Consider the following 21,499-nt stretch of genomic DNA (forward strand, 5'->3'; position numbering starts at 1 on the left):
TAAGGTTTACTGGGTGTGTTGTGTAAGGAGAGAGTTTGTCAGAAAGTATTTTTCCTGAGAGAAGAACAGATAGCTATGGCTGTGTGTTTCAGAAAACAGATTATCTGGATTTTGGGAGACTCATGGATACATTGGTTGGAGGTACATGCAGAACCCTGTGGAGTAGCTGCAGATCTGGGATTCCCTCATGTGGAAGTGCACTGGCATGAAGTGCGTGGAATGAAGTGGCTGGACTTGGTACCTCTTTGTGCTAGTTTGGAGACAGAGCATCATCCAGACATAATTATTATTCATTGTGGAGGGAACAGTTTAGGACATGTGTCTGGAATTTCTTTGCAATTTGCAATGAAAGAAGGACTTGGGAAGGTCATGGACATGATTCCAAATTCCCAATTAATTTTTTCTCGTATTGCGCGGAGACAAATGTGGCTGCGTTCTTCTTCATTTGGTCCAAAAATGGAGAAAGCGAGATGCAATGTCGATAATGCTTTTTGTGCCTTTTTAGGAGATGTTTGCATGTCCTCTTTTCACAATGAAAATATCATGTTCTGTAGCACATACATTTTTCGCAGAGATGGAGTCCATCTTACTTATGCTGGCAATCAGATTTTCTGAGAAATGTACAAAACGTATTGTGAACTTTTTTGGAATTACAGTTATCTATTTTGCAGTAGATGTTGACGATTTCAAGTTTTTCAAACACACAACAACACCACCAAAAGGCTCTTTTCAGAGCTACCAATTGCTCCCAGACAAAGGTGCATTGGTTTTGCTAGGGCAGCACCCCAAAACTTTATATGTCCTCAAACTGTCCGCGGACTTCTAAAAAATGCACAGGGCTCTGCACTATTTATTTGCCACTTCTATTTTTAAACTGTGAAAGGCGGCTATGAAAAGAGCCTTTTTTTATTTTTGTTCTTTTATATTTTTTTGTTTTTTTACACACGACACACTAGGAGAGGAGAGGAAAGGAGTGTAAGGAAGGGACACCAACCACGGGGATAAGAAAGGGCAGGTGGAGAGAGGAAGATGTAGGGTGGGCCTTAGTTAGGTAGGTAGCAGGTCTTCTGGTGCTCTGTGACCGCAGTCTCGAAAGCACTTTGAAGACTCTTCCCCCCTGCAGAGTACTGCATCGCAGTACATACACAATATTGTGACCCTCGAAAGGTAAGGGTCAACAGCATCGTGAATGGCCTGTGAGGCAGCTGGAGGGATGCGCTCTCCCACAGGTGAGAGGAGCAGAAATGGAGGATGTGGTAGAGGAACTCAACCTACTATGTTGATCACAAGGTAAAACCTTGCGAATGGACCCACTGTGGAACGACCTTAGGTGTTGCTTCATGGATATCGTACCAAAGCTGTATGAACCAAGCCTGCCACGACTCAGCACCATTTTGCACTGGTTGCAGGTGACCTTGTTCGCACATGCTTTTGGTACGCCACAATGAATGGTAATCAACCGCCACACCCAAGACAGTGGGCCTCATTACAACCCAGGCAGTAAGTTCCCAACTTTACCACCATGGTGTAAACGCCTGGGTTGTAATGAGGCCCAGTGAGTGCTGGTAGTAGGGACTTCCACTACCTCATCCTCTTCATCTTCTTCATTCTCCTCCTCTACATCCTCCTGGTGGAGGGGTTGGGGGTGTTGCTGAGGCAGATATAGCACCAGCTGGAGCAGCAGCAGCCATGGATGCCGTCAGGGTTGATGAGATAATCTCAGCAAGAGCAAGAGCAGCAAAGGCAGCAAATGTCAATCTGCAATAGCCAGAAACTCTGCGGTGTGGCCTTTTGTAGGGATGCAGGGGCGTGCTCTGCGGACAGCCGCGCTGTCCGCGGACAGATCGAACACCCCAAAAAGGCATAAAAAGTTCTAAAAATTATGTATAAAGCCAGGGTCATTGTCTGTGACATGATTTGTGTCATCAATGACATTTGTGATGTCATCTTTGATGTCCTGGGTGTTAGTCTTAACAATGCACATTGGTGGCGCGAGTTATGGATGCTTAGTTTACCATAACTGGCGAATTTCAGGGGTTTTTCGGTTTTACTTTCAACCATAACGTCCTTTAACAGCTTTTTTTACTGAATTTCACAGCAGCGCTCTTAAACATAACATCCCTTTAACAAAAAAAAATGTTTCTGAATATACATATAAATACTATATATACATATATACTATACAATATATCATTGTTAGAAACAAATAGGTAGCCGCTTCAGCCACACTGCTCTAGTTTTAGCTGCCTTTATCCAATGTATTCTAGGTTGTGTATATTCACCCATGTTACTATCTCTTGTGTAAGTTTACTTATTAAATGTATCCTCACTTAGTGTACTGACATTTATAGTATGCTCTTTTTATCATCAATCTATCTCACATAACTCCATGAGCTGACTTTTATTGTATTGACCTTTTAAGTAACATTGTATCACTACTGTCTGTTTCATCATTCGTATTCAGTACCCAGAATTTAAAAAAAAGAAAACATTCTTATAACCGCGATTATACATAAAACGTGTGATTGGTGTATTCGGAATCATGCCTAGCTACAGCAATGACTGCCGTGTTTAGAGTCCTTTTTAATAACAATCTACTACATAAATATTTATACATGTATAAAAACGTATTTGAGCCACCCATCAACTAATATTTTGTAACCACGACTATAAAATGTCAATGAATCATAGCCGTGGTTATACAGAAACATATTTTTGGTATTATTTCAAGTGTATTTGTATATTTATAAGTAGTGATTTAAAGGACTGTTTTAGGGTACACAGATTGTAGTATTTTAGCACATTTGGTGTACTATTTTGATGTTATGAAGGAACACCGCATTTCCTTCATTGGTTAGGTGTACTCCATCATGACTATAGAAATTGGCCATATAGAAATGTATGTTGCTGTTTGAAATCCATAACTGGTTGTGGTCGCTCATGAATGCTCAAACTACTTTATTAACATTTCTCTGTGATTTTTCAATTTTACCATTGAGGGCCGATTCATGGAACAAATGTGTGCCGAAAATCTTGGCGCAAGTCGGCGCAAGCGTGAAAAAACAGGCGCACGTGCACGTGTGCGATTCATGGAAGGGCCTGCGCGTGTTTACTGTGGGATGTGCACCAAATCCGAGCGTGGGGCGCACGGGCGCACACGTCATAGCAACATCCCGAACGCCGCGAGCGACGCGCACAGCGAAAGCGCACAATGACGGCGCACACACCAAAAAGGGGGCGGGACACGGGGCGTAACACGTGGAATGGGGAACAACGTGTGAAAAAGAAGGCGTAAATGGGGAAGTATTGCAGGCAAATACACGGAACGCCCACACGCATGCGAACAACACGTATTCATGGAATTGAATACGGGAAACTCGCGCACGCTAAAAGACGCGCACCGGTGTCAACACATCTGCCACATGAAGGCAGGCGGAAGCGTCCCCGTGCGCAGTATAAAAGTATGCCCAAACAACAAACACGTATATACAGCTGAGATGAATGCCCATTTGTCGCAGCACTGATCGTGGGAAACCACAGGAGGAGGAAAATAGCCAGGGCACGCATTCTTTCACCACGGACAAGCCTTTTTGGGATGCCTGACGACCAATGTGCTCAGTGCCATAGATTGCACCCATGTGGCCCTACATCCACCCAGGGCCACTGAGCTCATCTATCGAAACCACAAGCACTGGCATTCCATCAAAGTGCAGGTTGTATGCGATGCCAAGGGAATCATCACCTCTGTCTATGCGAACTACCCTGGCTCTACCCATGACAGTTTCATATACAGAATGTCTGCCCTGAGCCGGGCCCTGGAAGCTGGGAAGCATGGCTACCCCTGGCTCCTAGGTGAGTACAAATGCCTGTGCACATGCATGCATGTCACACACAGACAAATACACAAACCCAGCTAATCACAACCATTATCACCTCCCCAGGGGACAGTGCCTACCCTCTGAGCAACCACATGATGACGCCAATCCGGAACCCCACCACACCACCCCAGGTAAGATACAATGCTGCCCATATTGCAACCAGGGGCATAGTGGAGCACACATTTGGAGTGCTCAAGTCACGCTTCCGCTCCCTTGACCACTCTGGCGGCCAGCTACTATATGCACCTCCAGTAGTGTGCAGGATCATTGTGGCAGCATATGTCCTGCACAATTATGCAACATTGTGGACGTACCGGTGGACATGGTGGTGCCCCCACATCCCCAACCACATGCACAGGTGCTGCCCATGGGAGGGGAAAGGGCACGTGGCGAGGCAGCCCGGACCTAGCTTGTGGCCACATTTTTCACCTAAACTCCCACCCCTGCGGAGTGCACACAGGCCTGGCACATACCAGTCGACAATCGATGATGACAAAGAGACAGTCAACTGTCACAACCTTACCACCCTGAGAATGTTGCCACGGAAGTGCTACATTTTGTGCATCCCTAGCTACTTAAACATAACCAATCTTGTGTGACCAAAAGGAACACGAGCAAGGTGTGTATCACACCACCCCATGCAAAGCAGGCCATGACAATCACTGGTATGTCACCCAAACCCTCCCAACCCACATCACCCTTGTCTGCCACACCATGACATGGCATGCAACAGCAAAAGCCCAACACATGACCAAATACATACGAAGTGACATGTGATAAATGGAAAGTGGCCCGAGACAATGACGCCTGACATGGAATCAGATGAAATGACTGACCAACAACCTCCCACACATACCAAGTCATACAGAAATGCTTTCCACCAGTGGTAGCATGAACAAAAGACTGAATGCCTATGCACATGCACATTGGGCAAGCCAAAATCACTACTCCCTAAATGGTGTGCTGTGTGTGTCTCCTGCAACACACTGCTCAGCACATAGCACAGTGAGCTGCCATTGTGTTGGGGATACACCTTGAGCATCACATCAAAAGGACAAAGAATATAAACAACCTATTGACGCATGTACACAATCCCCAAATGGCAATTGATCATGTGCTACAGGGACACAGCGTGCATGAGAAGGCAATCCGTGTGCACCTGTGGGCATGGAAGGGTGGTTGTACCTTGTGGTGGAGCCGGAGCATTATGTAACTGTGTGTGTCAGTAGGGACATGCACTCAATATATGCATGTGAAATCAAGTGACCCTCAGTGTCCTGTACACATCACATGCGAACATTGCCCATGTGTACACCCCCGCATGTCAAACCACAACAATCCCCTGACACCTGAAAAGTAAATAAAACACAGGAACAGCCATTGACCAGCAGAACACATCATGTTCATAGTACCCCACAATGACAATGTCAGAGAGTGCCCAAACACTGTAGCCCAAGCTGACTGTCCAACAACAAAAGGGCCTCCCTCATTTACACATCACCATGACCTTCTGAACAACTGTGTCTGGGGTATGTAGCCTTCTTCCTTCTAGTCTACCTGGCTACAGGATCCCCTTACCCCTTGGACTTAATGTTCCACATTGCGTGAAAATGGGGTCCAGACCCCTCAGAGGCCACCTTGACTGGTAAAATTACCAAATCGCAGAGAACTCCAAGGAGCCAAACCCCCAAACCAGGGAAAAAAACCTGGAAGAGTCAGCAGTAGATAACGTGAAGTTGCAAAATAATGTCCAAGCACATGTACAAGCAGAATGCTAGAACAACCAAGGTAGCACAGTTCAACAATGGTTCAACAGGATGGGTACCATTTTCAGGACACAATATACAACTTACACAGGCCTCCAAGACCCTGGTGGGGAAAGAGGGTCAGGGATCCGTTGTTTGGACAGGCATTGGTATTCAGGATAACCAGAAAGAGGGGCAGGAGAGGGGAGTTTGATTGGTAAGGGAAAGCAGGCAAAAGACAAAATACAACTATTGACAATAACACATACTCATTCAGAGAAACCATGTTCTTCATGCACATTGTACTAAATGAGTAAAATGCAAGCCAAAGAGAGACTTATCTCTGGGGTGAGTGCTGGCCTCCTGCCTGCCCACTCTCAGGTCCGGTAACAGGAGCAGTTCTATGCTGCTAAGAGAGCGTGAGTTACTAATCTGTGTGTGTCTACAACACACACACAACACCATTCATGCCCCAAACTAAGTGACTTCTCCACAAACAAACACTCTTGTCTGATGCTTTGTACGTATACGTTAGCTTGCCCCTGTGATGGTACACTGTCAATGCAGTAAGGCAGGTGCACATGGGGCGCGCGGTAAATGGAAGAATAATGTGTCGAAGAATCACACATGATAGAATTGTCCCTGGGTGAAATGCTAGACGCGTATAGCGAGGTGCGACTTCAGTACAAGTCGTGTTCTGGCAGCCGCGGATTTCAATAGGTAGTGCACGTGGCAATTTGCACATGCAAATGATATGCACTGCACTCAAGTCTATGCCTCGCTGGGTGTCCCTGTGCGCTGTATTAGTTTCTGGCTAGGAACGCTACTACGCCAATAACTCAGATTCTATGGAGCAGGGGGGACTCCAGGATATGTGCGACGACCCCTGCGTGTGCCCCTGACAACTTGTAATGCTACTTGGCATTTGTTCCTCAACGCATATTAGCTGTATTGTGCACTTCTACAACAATGACTGGCCAAGCTCCCCAGCACTGGTGCTACTTAGCATGCATGTGCAAGTGGCCTGGTGGAAGGTTGGCTGTGGTATGGCCCCTTGTGCTGCTCACCTTGCTTGGTGATCCTGGAAACACGTCTGCTTCTGTCGGACGTCTGAGCTCAAGCCCTGTGCTTCTGCTTGCACACACATGCGCACGTTTGCACCACCGAACATGGCCAGGTTTCAGTAGTACTTGTCCCTGTGTCTGCTGGGAAAGGTAGTCTGGAGGCTCATTTTCCTGCAGAAAGGGCATACAAGATATTAATAAGGCTGGAAAGTTCCCTGTGTGTGTGTCTTCATGCTGGTTGTCACTGGGCCATGTTTGAGACCTACATTCGAACTCCTCCCACCATCAGTGTGACTTTGACAGCCAAAGGGTGCAGGCTGCTGTCTACAGAATGCAGTGTATCTAGCACATATACAGGCAAGAAAAGAACATACATCACAATCCACATCAATTAATGGAGACATCAATCATGTACTCACCCAAATTGATTGCAAACATGCCGTGTAGAAAACCCACTTAATCCCCACTAGGGGAGTTAACACAAGTAGTACAGCAGCAGACAGGCCACAGATATGACGAAAGTCCAATGCCCTTGTGTAAATGGTTGTTACACCGAACCATCCTTGCAAGCCCATGGATAAGGGAAGCAGGAGTGGCCTATGTGAGTCAGGACCCCAAGCTGCAAACACATACATGAGACAAGCTTGAAGGACCCAGCTGGAACAGAGAGTGGATGCTTTCGAAAGCCCCAAAGCACCACACCATCACATGACTGCACAATAGACAAGCAATTTTAAACTATATTAACTAATTGAACTAACTACAAAAACCCATATTACCTAATTAAACTAACTATAAAAATAAAAAAATGGCCACATACGACCCGGGGGGAGGCACCCAGGAGGGGGGAGGTACAGGGTGCAGCTCAACACCCACATGCAATGATGTTGAGACAAAATTAAAACCTCCATGGGCTCAACGCCTTCACAGCCCGACCTGTGTGGGAGATAACTTGTCGTCCTCATCACCCTCTGGCTAAAAAGGTTGACGTGGCACAGTACCCTGAACACGCCTAGGCGCAGCTTGTCCCTCGTCGGCAGCAAGTCTGCGGGATGGGTGAGCCTGGTTCTGTGTGGCGATGACACGTAGGTCAGCATGTAGAACCTTGCGTGATACGCGTGCTTCCTCTTGCAAGGTAACACGTGTAACACAGAGTTCTTCCTGCATGGCCTGGCTGGACAACTGGTACACCTCCCAGCAAGCACATAGCTCAGCCGAGATGGTATTCTCTAGCTGCTCCAACCTCTCCTCTGACCGCGTCCTCTGGGACATCAAGAGCACAGCCAGCGTAGATTTGAGGGATTCATAGTCAACACTCATGGCCTCCATGTGTGCCTCTGTGTGAGCAGCAATTGCTTGACACAAAGACACCATTTCAGCCCGGCGTGCCCTGACTGAGGCCGCCATGCCCAGCCTGAGCGAGCGGGCCATGGACTGTGCCACCCGCTGCTGGAGTTCCACCTGCCTAGCAGGAGGGAGCACGGATTGGGCCACACATTTCATGCTCTCAGTGATGTTGTCAATTGCTGCCCCCTGGTGTTTTGAATCGGCAACCATGGCTTGCTCCCACTCAGTATACACCAGTGGCACACGGCCACCACATTGCTGGCTTGACACCTGCAGGGCCCAAGGAGCCGACGTCCTTGTTGGGTTGGTACCGCCCGCGGCTGCAGGACTACATTCCTCCATTGACGTGATGCCCCAGGCACATCAGCAACTGGTGTGGAGGGTGACCCTGTGTCCCGATCCACCCCAGGCAGAGGTCCCACCACCGTCTGGCCCCTCAGTGCAGGTGTCGCAGACAGAGGAGCATCCACATCAGAATCACTCACTTCTGACGAATGGACCTGATGCACATCCAACTCGACATTGTTGTCAGAGTGATCATCCGGGCTAGACTCATTGCCAGCTGTAGACAAGATGGTCTGTAACACAAGTGGGTTCTCGTGGTCTACCACCCCACGACCCCCACTTGTGCTGGGTTGCTGGTGTGATAGCAACCCTGTTCCTGGCATCACAACACCATCCACTGGCTCCATTGCGTCATCATCTGAAAAGTGTAGAAAAATTAACATTAGTACACATGTCAGAAGCACATAACACACACACACATAGACATCACATAGACAGCCAACACATGAAGCAGACATGCCACAAACAAATGAGAACCTGGGATGCATCCAGTGGCCTTGATATGCAAACCCATCCCAAAAGCAGAAATGGATGTGTCTAAATAGCAAAACCTACACAAGTACAAAATGTAGTATATGAACTCCATCAGACACCACCTCTGTCAGGTACATTTCACAGGCAGAAAAGACAGATGGCAAATAAGAGATGGAACACACCATAAGCATTTCTGAACTGCAAATTGACCACTGCTGCAAGTGAATCCAAACACACAATGACGCAGGTAACATGCATGTAGACATGCATCACTAAATTATCATCATCGATATAGCTCCATCCATCTGCAGCTCGGCCCATACCGGGTGGCATGGGCCATGTAGATATAGTGAATGTCCCAAGCAAAGCAAGGGCCTGCAACCAGGCTTGAGGTACCATCCGAGCTGCAGGACATGAGGCCTCCACAACACACCTCCGGACCAGATTGAGCACATTGGGCTATGAATGTGCCCTATTACATCATTCCTTGTGGAAATCTCCATGCCCAGGACCCACCATAGTAGCCAAGTGGGCCTCGGCATACATATACTGCACAACAGTGAACCTTCAGGATCATGCCAGTTCCACATAACGTGTGCAATGCAGAAATCTCACCAGCATAAACGTCAATCAACTACATATTAGTCAGTCAACAAAACAGCTGCAGAAGACACATGTGTAAATGAACACTTTCACAAACACACAAGTGAGTACTCGCAATGTTGCACTACACAATGTTAAAGCTGCTTGCATATGTGAAAGCGTTCATATACCTTTATTGTGAACATGACCAGCATCCAATACACCAAAGCAAGCAGCTACAACGCTGCTTGCTTTGATGTATGTGGAAGTGCACACATACACACGTGAAGGAAGCTCCACAGTCATTACAACCCGATTGGCAGGCTACATCCAATCAGCGCCCTATGCCAGTTGGTATAGGCCGCAGATGGACCAATCAACTCATCTAAACAACCACTAGGGAGTTCCAATACTGAGTACATGTGTTACAGGATGCACCTGTGCACGTCGCTTTCATGACAGAGAAGGGATGAAAAACTGGCCATACATGCCAGGTCACTTTGACATTGCATCAGTGAGCAGGCATGTAGAATGGTGTAACATGGCTCAGAAGCATGATGAGAGGTTGATGCAGTGCTGAACATGTGTACATTACCCACTATCTACATGAACAAGTAAATTATGATGTCTATCAATAAACGTGAAGGCAGTGCAAGGGCAAGTTCAGTCATCACGTGCAATGTGCATGCAATGGGTTGCATGGCTACAAGCAAAATCCCCACCCCCCTTAGTGAAAATGCAGGGAGGCATTGCATGGCAGCGAAAGGGTGATCAGAGACCTGTGTATTGGCAGACAGTGTTGACTAGCGTCAATTGCATCATCTGAGTCAACTGACAACACAGCAGATGATAATGGGACAGTAAGCAGGACACATGATCAACCCTCAGTAGTACACCCATGTGTGCAGAACACACTATACCAGTTGAACAGAGTCAGTGGGCCTGAAACAGGGGGATGCCTGTGTCCCACATAGACTGTGACACTCTAAACCTGTGTGTGATGCTGGACTGAGCCAGAGGGGGCATGGAATGGATGATCAAATGCCATGAAATGTAGGTCATCCTGGACACGCACTAAAATGATCATCCAGTAAAGGACACATAGGGGCATGCACGGAATGCACATGGAGCATGAATGGGCACTCATGTCCCTGCGGAGCATCTGCCATCTGCACTGTCCAAGTGATACACCCTGCATCAAGGACAAATGATGTACCCCACTGAATGTGTCTGGCAGGTTGGCTGGTGGAAGTTTGCATGTACACAGGAGCCTTGAACAGGCCATTGCAGTATGCCAACATGATGCACACCAGTGCCATGTGGTACAGGGGGGTGGAGGGGCAAGGGAGAATGCCTATGTGGAGTACCCGCATGCAGGCAGAAGACACATGCACGTCAGTCATGCAATGACATAGTCCCAGTGCTGAGAGGAAAGACACGCCAGGCTACATGTAGAAGGGCCAGTGAGCTGGAACATGGACCGGTGGGGCAGCCGGGTGAGTAGCACATGAGTAGGGTGCAAGTGTGGCAATGAGGACAGTCCCCGTCTGCTCTACATGTCCAGCATCCTGCACAGCAGGCACACATCAGTGAAGCATTGCATGACTTGCAAATGAGAACCATGTACATATGACATGTAGTGGCAGTCAAGCACAACACATCACACAAGCAAACCACACATGGCCTCGATAAACACGCAACAACACTCACTGGACAGGGCATCAAAGTCCAGCAACTCTCCCACTCCTTCGACCATTCCTGCTGGTATGAACCCCGCAACGACTGACTCGTGCGAAGTGAGGTCTTCCTCCTCAGGTGGTGGACCACTGCCAGTCACCAGAGGCATGTTGTGATTAGAGGCACGCTTTGCCTTAGTACTGCGTTTGAGGTCATCCCAATGCATTTTGCACTCTTGAGCTATGCGCACCTCATGGCCAAAGGCACTCACACAATCCGCAACTTACTTCCAGTGGGACAAACGATGGGCAGCGGTAGTTTGACAATTCGGCCCCACTAGCATATCACAGTTGTGGTCCTGCAGGTAGTCCACAAGGAAGTCCAGTTCCTGCACGCAGAAAGGCATCTTCCTCGATGTGCCGGAGGCCGGAGCTGTGTCTGGGATCCCAGCCTCTACTGCAGGTGCAACCATCCTCCTCTTGGACAGTGGTCCGGACCATGGCTGGCAAATGCCGCCCTAATCAGTATGGGCAGTGGCACTGGTGGATTGAACTGAGCGAGTGGCAGGTGGAACAAGGATAGAAGCCCTGACTTGTGTCAGTGGCTGCTGGTTGCCCTGGAATGGACCCTGCGCAGCAACATCCGCTGTGCCAGGGTCATTGACCAGGACTGTCCTGGATGATAGACTCACAACCGGGGTGGTGTCGGCTGCATCTGCCCATGCACTTGCCAACACCCGGCTGGTCGGGGCAGCAGATGACATTACTGCCCCAGGGACACGTGCCTCAGTCAGGGCAGCCCTGTGTGCATTTGCGGTGTGCCTCCTGACCTTCTGGAAATCTTCCTGGGACTCTTCGGGTGCCAACACAGCTGGCGCTGGCAGACCCTGAGCCTGGGTGGTGGTGTCCACAGCTGCACCTGCAGCTACCACTAGCCTTGGGCACGTGGCAGTCGATGAAACGGTCTGCCGGGTCACATGGGCACCAGTGCCAGATGCAAGAACTGCATCTCCCGGAGCCGCAGGGGGTGGTGGCATGACTGCACCAACACGTTGCACAACATCTTGCCAAAGTGGCGCACCCCTGCCTCCTCCACCTTTGCAGCCACCCTGGACACCCTGGAGTCCCCCTACTCCCTGGTCACCCTGGCCACGTCCTGACCATGCCCGCCATGCAGAGTATGCCCAGCTGAGGCATCCCTCACCTTTCGTGGCCTCCCAGCCATGGCACAGATGTAGTAGTGTCGGCACAGATGTAGTAGTGCCAATGGGAGGTGTACACGACAATTGTCCTGGGCAATTGGGGTGAAGGGGGTGGGATACAAGATGTTAACAGCACCCCTGCAACTGCAAGGCTGTATGTGACCCCGGTGATAAAGAGAGGGGTCACGCAACGCTCAGGCACCCCAAAACTGCAATAAAACCGTGCACGCACCCCCGGTAGCCCACATGTGTGAAATTAACCTCCCGCAGTACACGGTGGCACCCAGGGACACGAAAAAAACACATATGTGTGAGACACGCAGGCTACTATGACCTTAAAAACGGGTACGTGATACACAGGGGCACCCGCAGTGGGAAAAATAGCATGCGCGACTCACCGTCAGACTAGCGTGATAATGAAAAAAATGCATAGCCAATACCCCTGCCAAAAGAAGAGATACGTCCTTGATCCGCTGTGAAGTTGTGATGGCGCGCAAAACAACACGAAGTAGCAACACACATGTTGGTCTCCACGAAAGGCACGTACAGTGAACTGCTGGCCCCGCTCACCTTTCACCTGTGCTGAGGGAAACGCTTGTGCGCATCACTTCTCTTACGTGCTTAGGCCCTTTCCTTGGATTACACGCATTAACACCCGTATGCGATTTTTTTGCACGTGCGGATGCACGCGTGCTGAGGGAAACACCTGCGCATATCAAGTCACATATGCGCTTATGCGCTAAGGGCCTTTCCTCGAATTACACGCTGACGTACAGTTTTTTCACGTGCCAAATCACTCTGTATCAAGCTGGCCACGCTACAACACACAGAAGACCACGCTCCTGCCCAGAAGGCCATTTTCCTGCCCCCCAGAGCCCCGAGTACGCTCCCACCTGCCATCTGCTGCTGCCTGCCTGCCTGCTGGCCACATGCCCTGCTATTTGGTGCCTGCACATCAGCCGTCTGCAGGGTCCAGTTGCTGTGACCACCCCTGCTGGAACAGAAGACTCCCGACTGGTATTCCATCGCTCCACAGCCCAGCTACAGGACCCAGTTTCCCACCCACACCTGCCTCGGGGGTTGCCATGTCCGACACAACACCATCTGGCACCAGTGGCAACCCCCCAGCAGAGAGGCAGAAGGCTGCCAGATTCAGTGCCAATGAAGTTGGCATCCTGGTGGAGCAAGTCCTGGGGCATTATGATGCCCTCTTTGGAAGTTCACGCACCGACAATGAAGGACGGAAGAGGATCTGGAATGACATCGTGGCTGCCATGAACGTGGACATGCAACACGTCCGGAAGCACTGGGAGGACTTCAGGTCCAGGACCCTCAGCAAGGCCTGGCACCTCTTGAAGGCAGCGGATATTGAAGGGTGCCGGGTCTGCCTTACCAACATCTAGATGAGGGTCCTGGAATGCATAGACCCAGTGCTCAGCCTCCAGATCCTTCAGAGGCAGACCCATCCGGAGTCGAGGAGCGGTAAGTGTACATGCGTACTGATCGGACGCTGTGCAAGTTGAGGTGTGCCAGGTGTGTGCAGGTTGGACATATGTCTTGAAAGGCCCATGTATGGATGTGTATGTACAGGGACATGAGCCTGCCGCATGTGAGTCCAGTCATGTGTGAGGCACACCAATGGTGTATGTGTTCAAATGCATGGTGCCCAAATGCATGTGTGGGTGCACACATGTTTAGATTTCTGTGTATGTACTGTGGAATTGTTGTGGTGTGACACATGGATGCTGGTTCCACCTTCATGTATGTGCACAATGTATATGTGCGTGTGTGTGTATTTGACATGTGTGCCACTGTGATACACCATGGATGCATGTGACACCGACATGTAAGAGGCTGATTGGCAGATGTGACATGGATGCCGATGATTTCACTGCGACAGGTGGTGGAGATGTACAGATGCATGTATGTCTGGTGGTGTGTGTGCATGTGTTTGGCACTCCCAATGTTGCACGTGACAGGCTAACCTTCAGATGCTCATGCCATTGTATGTGTATGGATGGTGCTGCCTGCTGCAACATTCCTCAGAATTTGCGCATGTGTGTGGGTTCAAATGATATGTATGTTGGGGAGTGTTATGCCATGTGTGAAGTTTGACACTGCCACCCATGTGCAACTGTCATGTGTGTATCAGGCCATTGTACAGTGCCGTTATGCCTGTGTTCTGTCTCTCCCTGTCTGCAGCGTCAACTGATGAAGAGGGCGGAGACGGTGCTGTGGGGCACAGCGGCAGGGATCCCACCGCCAGCCGGAGATGCAAGGCTCATGTTGTCAACTCATCGGGGAGTGAGGAGTCTGGTGCCGTGTCCGCGGCCGCCGCTGCCAAGGGTAGGTCAAAGAGGCGGAGGTCGGAGGTGGACTCCTCGGCAGCAGAAGGGGCAGCTGAGACCCCACAGGGGCCTATGGAGGAAGATGGCATGGAGTCATCCAGGTCGGTGGGGGGTTGCTTGAGAAGGAGGCCGTGGACGGGCCACACACGGGGTCTGGAGGGGGATTCCATTGGTGCTAGTGGTGCAGTCCAGGGGCAGGGACAGGAGGCAGCACAGGCGGAGGTGCCTGTGTGTAATCCTGTCCCCCATCCTGTGACTGCATCATCCCGCACCAGCAGGGATGCCTTCGTCCAGACCCGTTTTCAGTGAGGGGATGCGCAAACAACAACTGGCCTTCCTCTCCCTGCGGATGTGGCAATCCGGGACCGTGTTGAGCCTGTCCTGGCTGGGGTGGCGTTGCGTCAACGTGGCATCCGAGATGAGCAGCGGCCAGGCTGATGGAGGACACATCCCAGCCACAGTCTGGATTCTGGAGTCGGAGGTCCAGCAAGGGTGTCCACCCCAACAACTGGACCCCAGAAGGAGGACGACGTGCAGCCATCAACAGGCAGGGCACATGCATGGCAGCAGCATGCTCAAGGTGGGAGAGATGATGGCTCGGGGCCATCAACATCAGAGGGGCAGTCATCGGCCAGAGGGCAGGAGGACCCTGGATTGGGCGTGTCTTCCATGTGGCAGCGGTAGGGCTGGCAAATAGAGCAGATGCGGGGGGAAGAGGCACAGCTCACTATGGTCAGGGCGGAGAACTCTATGCACAGGGCGTTGAGGCGGGCTGAGTGCCTCAAGGAAATTTGCAGGGAGTTGGAGGTGGACATGGCTTTATCCCTGCGAGACCTCGGGGCCAGGGAACAGGCCCTCCTCTAGGACGTTGAAGAGGAGTTCGATGATGCCCTGGCACGGGACATCAACAAGTAAGCCATTGGACTTGCCCGCCGCCTTTGTAAATAGTTCTGTAGGTGTAAGTTTCCTTTCTTTTTTTTTTTCCTTTGGGGCGCATGGACTATACCCCAACTTTTTGGATATAGTTATTTATTAGGTAGGCTTTTTGGTAGGTTTCCTTTGGATTGTTGAGCTCATGGACCCTGGATTTTTACATTGTATATAGTTCTGGACTGGATTTGACTTCATTGATTTTTTTTTTCCATGGAGCAATGTTTTTTTTAAACCTTTGGATTTGGTTTAATGGACAAACGCTTTGGAGCCATTTTCATTTGGATTTATTTGGATTCAGCATTCACATTTTTTCATTCATTTTGGACATCCAACCTTTTGTTTATTATTTCTTTTCTTGTGTGATTTTCTTTCATTCCTTTAATTTTGTATTTAATACTTCATTTGTGTGGTATTCTCTCATTGGTTTCGTCACAATGTGGGTTTTCTCATTCACTTGACCCCATTGTGTGTGTCTGACGGAAATGTATTGATGTACATACTTGTCATTTGGCATCTATCATGACATGGGGATTTCAATGTGGAGTGGATGGAATACTTGGTTGGGTGTTCGGACTGGGGTGGCGTGGGGTGGGATTCGGGTGGCCATAAGGGCCATGAGTGTGGATTGTGATGACGTGTTGGGGGTGACATGAGTCGGGGCCTGCTGGCAGGTGTCTGTCACTGAGGTGGGGTGGGGGGGCATGAGTCGGGACCTGCTGGCAGCTGCCCGTCACTGGGGGTGGGGTGGGGGGACATGAGTCGGGCCTACTGGCAGGTGCCCGTCACTGGGGGTGGGTGGATGGGTGGGAGACATAAGTCGGGGCATGCTGGCAGGTGCACGTCACTGGGGGTGGGGTGGGGAGACATGCGTCGGGGCCTTCTGGCAGGTGCCCATCACTGGGGGTGGGTGGAAGGGTGGGGGACATGAGTTGGGGCCTGCTGGCAGGTGTCGGTCACTGGGGGTGGGGTGGGGGGACATGAGTCGGGACCTGCTGGCAGGTGCCCATCACTGGCGGTGGGTGGATGGGGGGGACATGAGTCGGGGCCTGCTGGCAGGTGCCCGTCACTTGGGGTGCGATGGGGGGACATGAGTTCGGGCCTGCTGACAGGTGTCCATCACTGGGGGTGGGTGGATGGGTGGGGGACATGAGTCAGGGCCTGCTGCAGGTGTCCATCACTGGAGGTGCGGTGGGGGGACATGAGTCGGGGCTAACAATTGTGCTCACAAGTGCATGGTGCCATGTGGGCTGCCTGCAGGGCATTGGGAGGGGGGCACCTCACACCCGGGAGGGCCCACGATCCCAAATCGTGTGTGAAACTCCCCACGTAGACCCCAAATACACGTACCCCGCTCTCGCCTAGAGTATTGCATGTGAAACTTCCTGCGCACCCCGAAAATACACATACCACGCTCACCCAAGGCCTATCGCATGAAAAAACTCCCTGTGTACCCCCCAAATACACCTACCCTGCTCGCACAGGGCCTATCGCTGTGAAACTCCCCACGTACCCCCCCAAATACACATACCCCGCTCGCACAAGGCCTATCGCGTGTGAAACTCCCTGCGTACCCCCCAAATACACGCAGGCTGCCCTTCCACCCTCCCCATGCCCGCAGGCAGCCCACACCACAGAGGGGACTTTTTCCACGCAATTTACCTGGCGCGAGCAGGATACGTGTATTCCGAGAGGTGCACGTGTAGTTTTACACGTGATAGGTCTGGCGAGAGCGAGGTACGTGCATTCCGAGGGATGCGCGGAGAGTTTTACATGTGATAGGCCTGGCGCGAGTGGGGTACATGTATTCCAAGGGGTGCGCGGGGAGTTTTACAGGCAATGGGCCTGGCGTGAGCGGGGTACGTGTATTCTGGGGAATGCAGGGGGAGTTTTATACACATTTTTGTGATTGGGGGGGCTGTATGCTGGTCCACTGGCCTTTGCGCCAAGTACTGGATTTGTGCAATGTTTTTGGCACATGGGGCGGGGTTGGGGATGTAACTGGCGCTGCTGCAGGGTCGCTGCGCCGCTCTGCACCACAGCTGCTTATGGATGTATTAATCCATGAATACGCTGTGCCACTTGTGCGCCGAATTCTATAAATTACCCCCTAAATCTGGTGGTCCATCTCCATTTTTGCCTGTGAGTCAGATTGGAAAAGATAAAGACGGTGTAAGGGAAAAGTTCCATTAATTTTTCATCATTAAAGTAAGGGACACACTTGTACATTCCCCAAATCATTGCCACCACAATTAATTAGTATGCCATCTGGCTGCCTCTTTCTTTTCAGACTGAACAATTTTGGAAAAACCTAGAACAATTCATTCCCCACAGTACAAACCATTTGTTTGTAAAAACTCTCAAAGCAAGGTCCATGTTAATATTTAGTTTCTCAAAAAACGCCAGTAACAAAAACAGCCACTTTCTCTGATCAACCGCACAGTTTTAAAATCAGAAATGATACATGGAGTCTTTCACTATTTCCAGGAAAATGATTCTGAACTGGAATAGACTAGGGTATGCATGATGTTTTTGTTTTGGTGTTTGTAATTAGTTGATTTTACTGATATAATTCGGTACTTGTGTGTGATAGGTTACAGTCAAAATGTGTCATCCATTAGAGCAGTTGTTTTAGTATATAGTGCTCATTTTATGGTATTCATTTTTGAAAGTATAAAAGCTACCATTTTCTGCCTTCATACCCAGTGTTATTACATTTTAATATATTTGAAGGTTTATTTGCTGTGTTTTGTTTGCTTGTTATATTAACCATTGCTATCAGATGGTTTTAATTGTCATTTTTGTATCTGCTATGCTTGTGTAGCACAACTGTTTTAATGCATTTTTTTTAACTTTCACTAACATGGACTTACAAAATTAGATTTGTCAATTAATGGAATTTGTATGCAGGTATTTAGTTCTTGTAGTTATGTTAGTGAGGCTGAGCGTTTATTTAATTGCATTTGTAATAATTTGAATTCACGTTCAGTTCATTATGTAGTACTTTTAGCTGTTTTCAATTTTCTGTGAGGTGCAATTGATGGTGTATTGCAAATTCATTTGAATCTTTTTTATATTTGTATTTTCTTGTGGCTGCTTTTTTAGCATCTGTTGAAGGAAAGTTGGATTCTTTGAATTGTTTTTCTGATTGGGTCTTTATTGTTTTTATGGTGTGTAGGTGGTGATAGGATACAAGTGCTTGAGGTGCACTGTGGCTAATGAAGTTGTTCAGTTAACTCCAGTGAAAAGTCAACCTGTATTCAATATGTAGGAGTGGATGATGAAAAACAGAACAAATAGCTTGTCAGGGAAAAAGTGTATTAGGTAAAAAGTATATTTACTGCTGTGCCAATCTTATATTGTTGCATTTTTTGTGGAAATCAAATTGTGGCTTATGGAGCACTTTATTTTCTTAACGGATGAATTGGTTGCCGGTAGTTTAGAAATAGGTTGAATTAAAGCAGTACCCACAGATGTTAACGGTTGACTGTTGGAGTTTTCTCACTGGTGGATGGACTAGCTGGATGAGATGCTGATTGTCTGTGATGTAATTCATTAGGCACATGTATTTTCATCTTGAGCTGCTTGTGCAATTTCTGATATGCATCATTCTCATCATCCCAGTGGACTTTCACCAGATGTGTACAATTAACTCCTGTGAAATGCTAACCCATATTCAATAGGAATAGGTATTGCTTTGGAGGACTGTTTGCAATGATCAATATAAAGTAGTTTCTTTGGGTGTGGTTGATATCTCATCTATGGAATCTCGGGTGTCATGATTGGTCATGGGTACTTTCTATATCTGTGTGACTGTTTTGTTCCCCATCTTCAGCAAGTTTACTTAGCCTACCCTATCCTTTGTTGTTCTGCATTCTTATTTAACCTACCCCATTCTCTCAATTTACAAGTTTACCTAACCTACCCCCTTCAATCTATTGTAATTCTTTAGCATAATGTCCCTTGTTTGTACTCACCCAGTTTATATATGTATGTTAATTGATTATAGTAACAGTTTTTATACTTTTATTGTACCCCTATTGGGTTAGTGAATTAGTGATGGCAACGCACATTATGATTGGAGAGAGTCATTTGTCAATGGTCTAGTTTGAAATTTCCTGGGAGAAGCCAATTGTGGCATAGGCAGCACATTACTCTCATAAATGAAACATTGGGAGAAGTAAAATTGGAACAGGTGAAATTGAAAATGATGCCGAGGTTGAGGGTTCATTCACTGTTGGTGGCATCCCACTCAGATGTTTCCAAACTTTGAAATGGAACATTTGAAGGTGCACTTCTTAGTTTCTTTTTTGCACAACGTGCATAGGATTATCTCTATTATTTTCAAACAGTGTTCTTTTATCTTGACATATTTCTACCTTTCTGCAGTAGTCTCCTCAGAGGTTATTTTTTTGTGGGGTGAAAAAGACTGATAAAACAATGAAAACAAGATGTATTTAAAGTATTAGTCTTTCAATCCCATGTTCTCCCAGTTTACTTATCCCACCCAATATTATCTTTCTCTCCAAGTTTTCTAGCTCCACTTCATCCGTTCTATTGCAACTATCTAATATGATCTCCCCTGTTCATTCTTGCTCAGTTTATATATTGGTGTTAATTAATTGTACTGACAGTTGTAATACTTTTTCACATTATTGTATGTTTGTTCTTCCCAATTTCCCAATGATCCAATGATTAGTATGTGCAAAGAGAACAACAGTGTATTGTGCACAAATGTTGTCTCTTATATTGTGTATATATTGCACTATATATGAGGGTCAAAAAGCTTATTTAATTGTTTTTCATGCAGTGTGTTTTTTTACTAATTGTGTTTTTTGCAGATAAAATGATGGTAATATATATGAACTTGCCTGCATGCCGCCAGGTTAACCCCATCTTCTGTATCCTAAGTACTATGTATACTATGCATTCCTCATCATCATCCACTTTACATAACTCCATGAGCAGTCATGTATCGTAGTGACACCTTTTAACAACGATCGATTCACTACTGACTCATTCATCTGTAGCGCTCACCTTGTTTCCGCGGGGACGCCTCACGATAAGCCAGTAAGCTCTTCGGGACCTCTCACCTTTCCAGAAGTTCAGGCTGTCGAGGATCGGCTCTGGAAGATAGCAGGTGAAGTTTAACTGCTGTTCCTTCCGCTGCAATCCACCTCCCGAGTTCCCTTTGCAGTTCCCCCAGGACACGTCTCTCACCTTGCGTTCTATAAGGATGCGCTCTCCGTCCTGCCACGCTGGGCAGGGGCGCGTCGTTAATGGCACTGTACCACCGAGTAACTTCACTGGCGAGGGCTGGAGTCCAGACCGGCTGCAACTCCTTCTTTTCAGGTAAGTCTTTATTGGTGAAAGCAATGTCTTTATTTGGATTTGCACGTAACCTTCTTGCTTCTACTTGCAGGTGTTGGAAGCTGCGGTGGAAGCCGGAGCTGGGTTCAAGAAGGTAAGATGGATCGCCAAGCGGCGCTGAGAGCGTCCTTGCAAATGGCTAACCTAAGCTATTGTTTGTCTTGCAGGTCGAGATAATCTGAAGATGGATGGTCTCCAGGAATCCAATGGGACGAAAGATTTCTAGAAGGGTTGTGGAGGAAGACAACGAGCGTTGGACGACTTTGATCGCCGGAGGATGCTGCAGAGCAGGTGAGGATGGCGATGGTTCTTGCCTTGGACGTCTTCGATTGCCAGAAGATGCTGCAGAGCAGGTAAGGATGGTGATGGTTCTTGCCTTGGACGTCTTCGATTGCCAGAAGATGCTGCAGAGCAGGTAAGGATGTTGTTGGTTCTTGTCTCTTCTCGCCCCGGTAGGCCAGGATGCAGAGCAGGACCCAGTGAACGTCACGCTGCTAAATCAGAATAACACGAAGCGCGTGCCTCTGATCGGGCATGG

This window comes from Ambystoma mexicanum, chromosome 4p (assembly GCF_040938575.1).
Source record: "Ambystoma mexicanum isolate Mex_15411 chromosome 4p, UKY_AmexF1_1, whole genome shotgun sequence".
In the NCBI taxonomy this organism is placed as follows: domain Eukaryota; kingdom Metazoa; phylum Chordata; class Amphibia; order Caudata; family Ambystomatidae; genus Ambystoma; species Ambystoma mexicanum.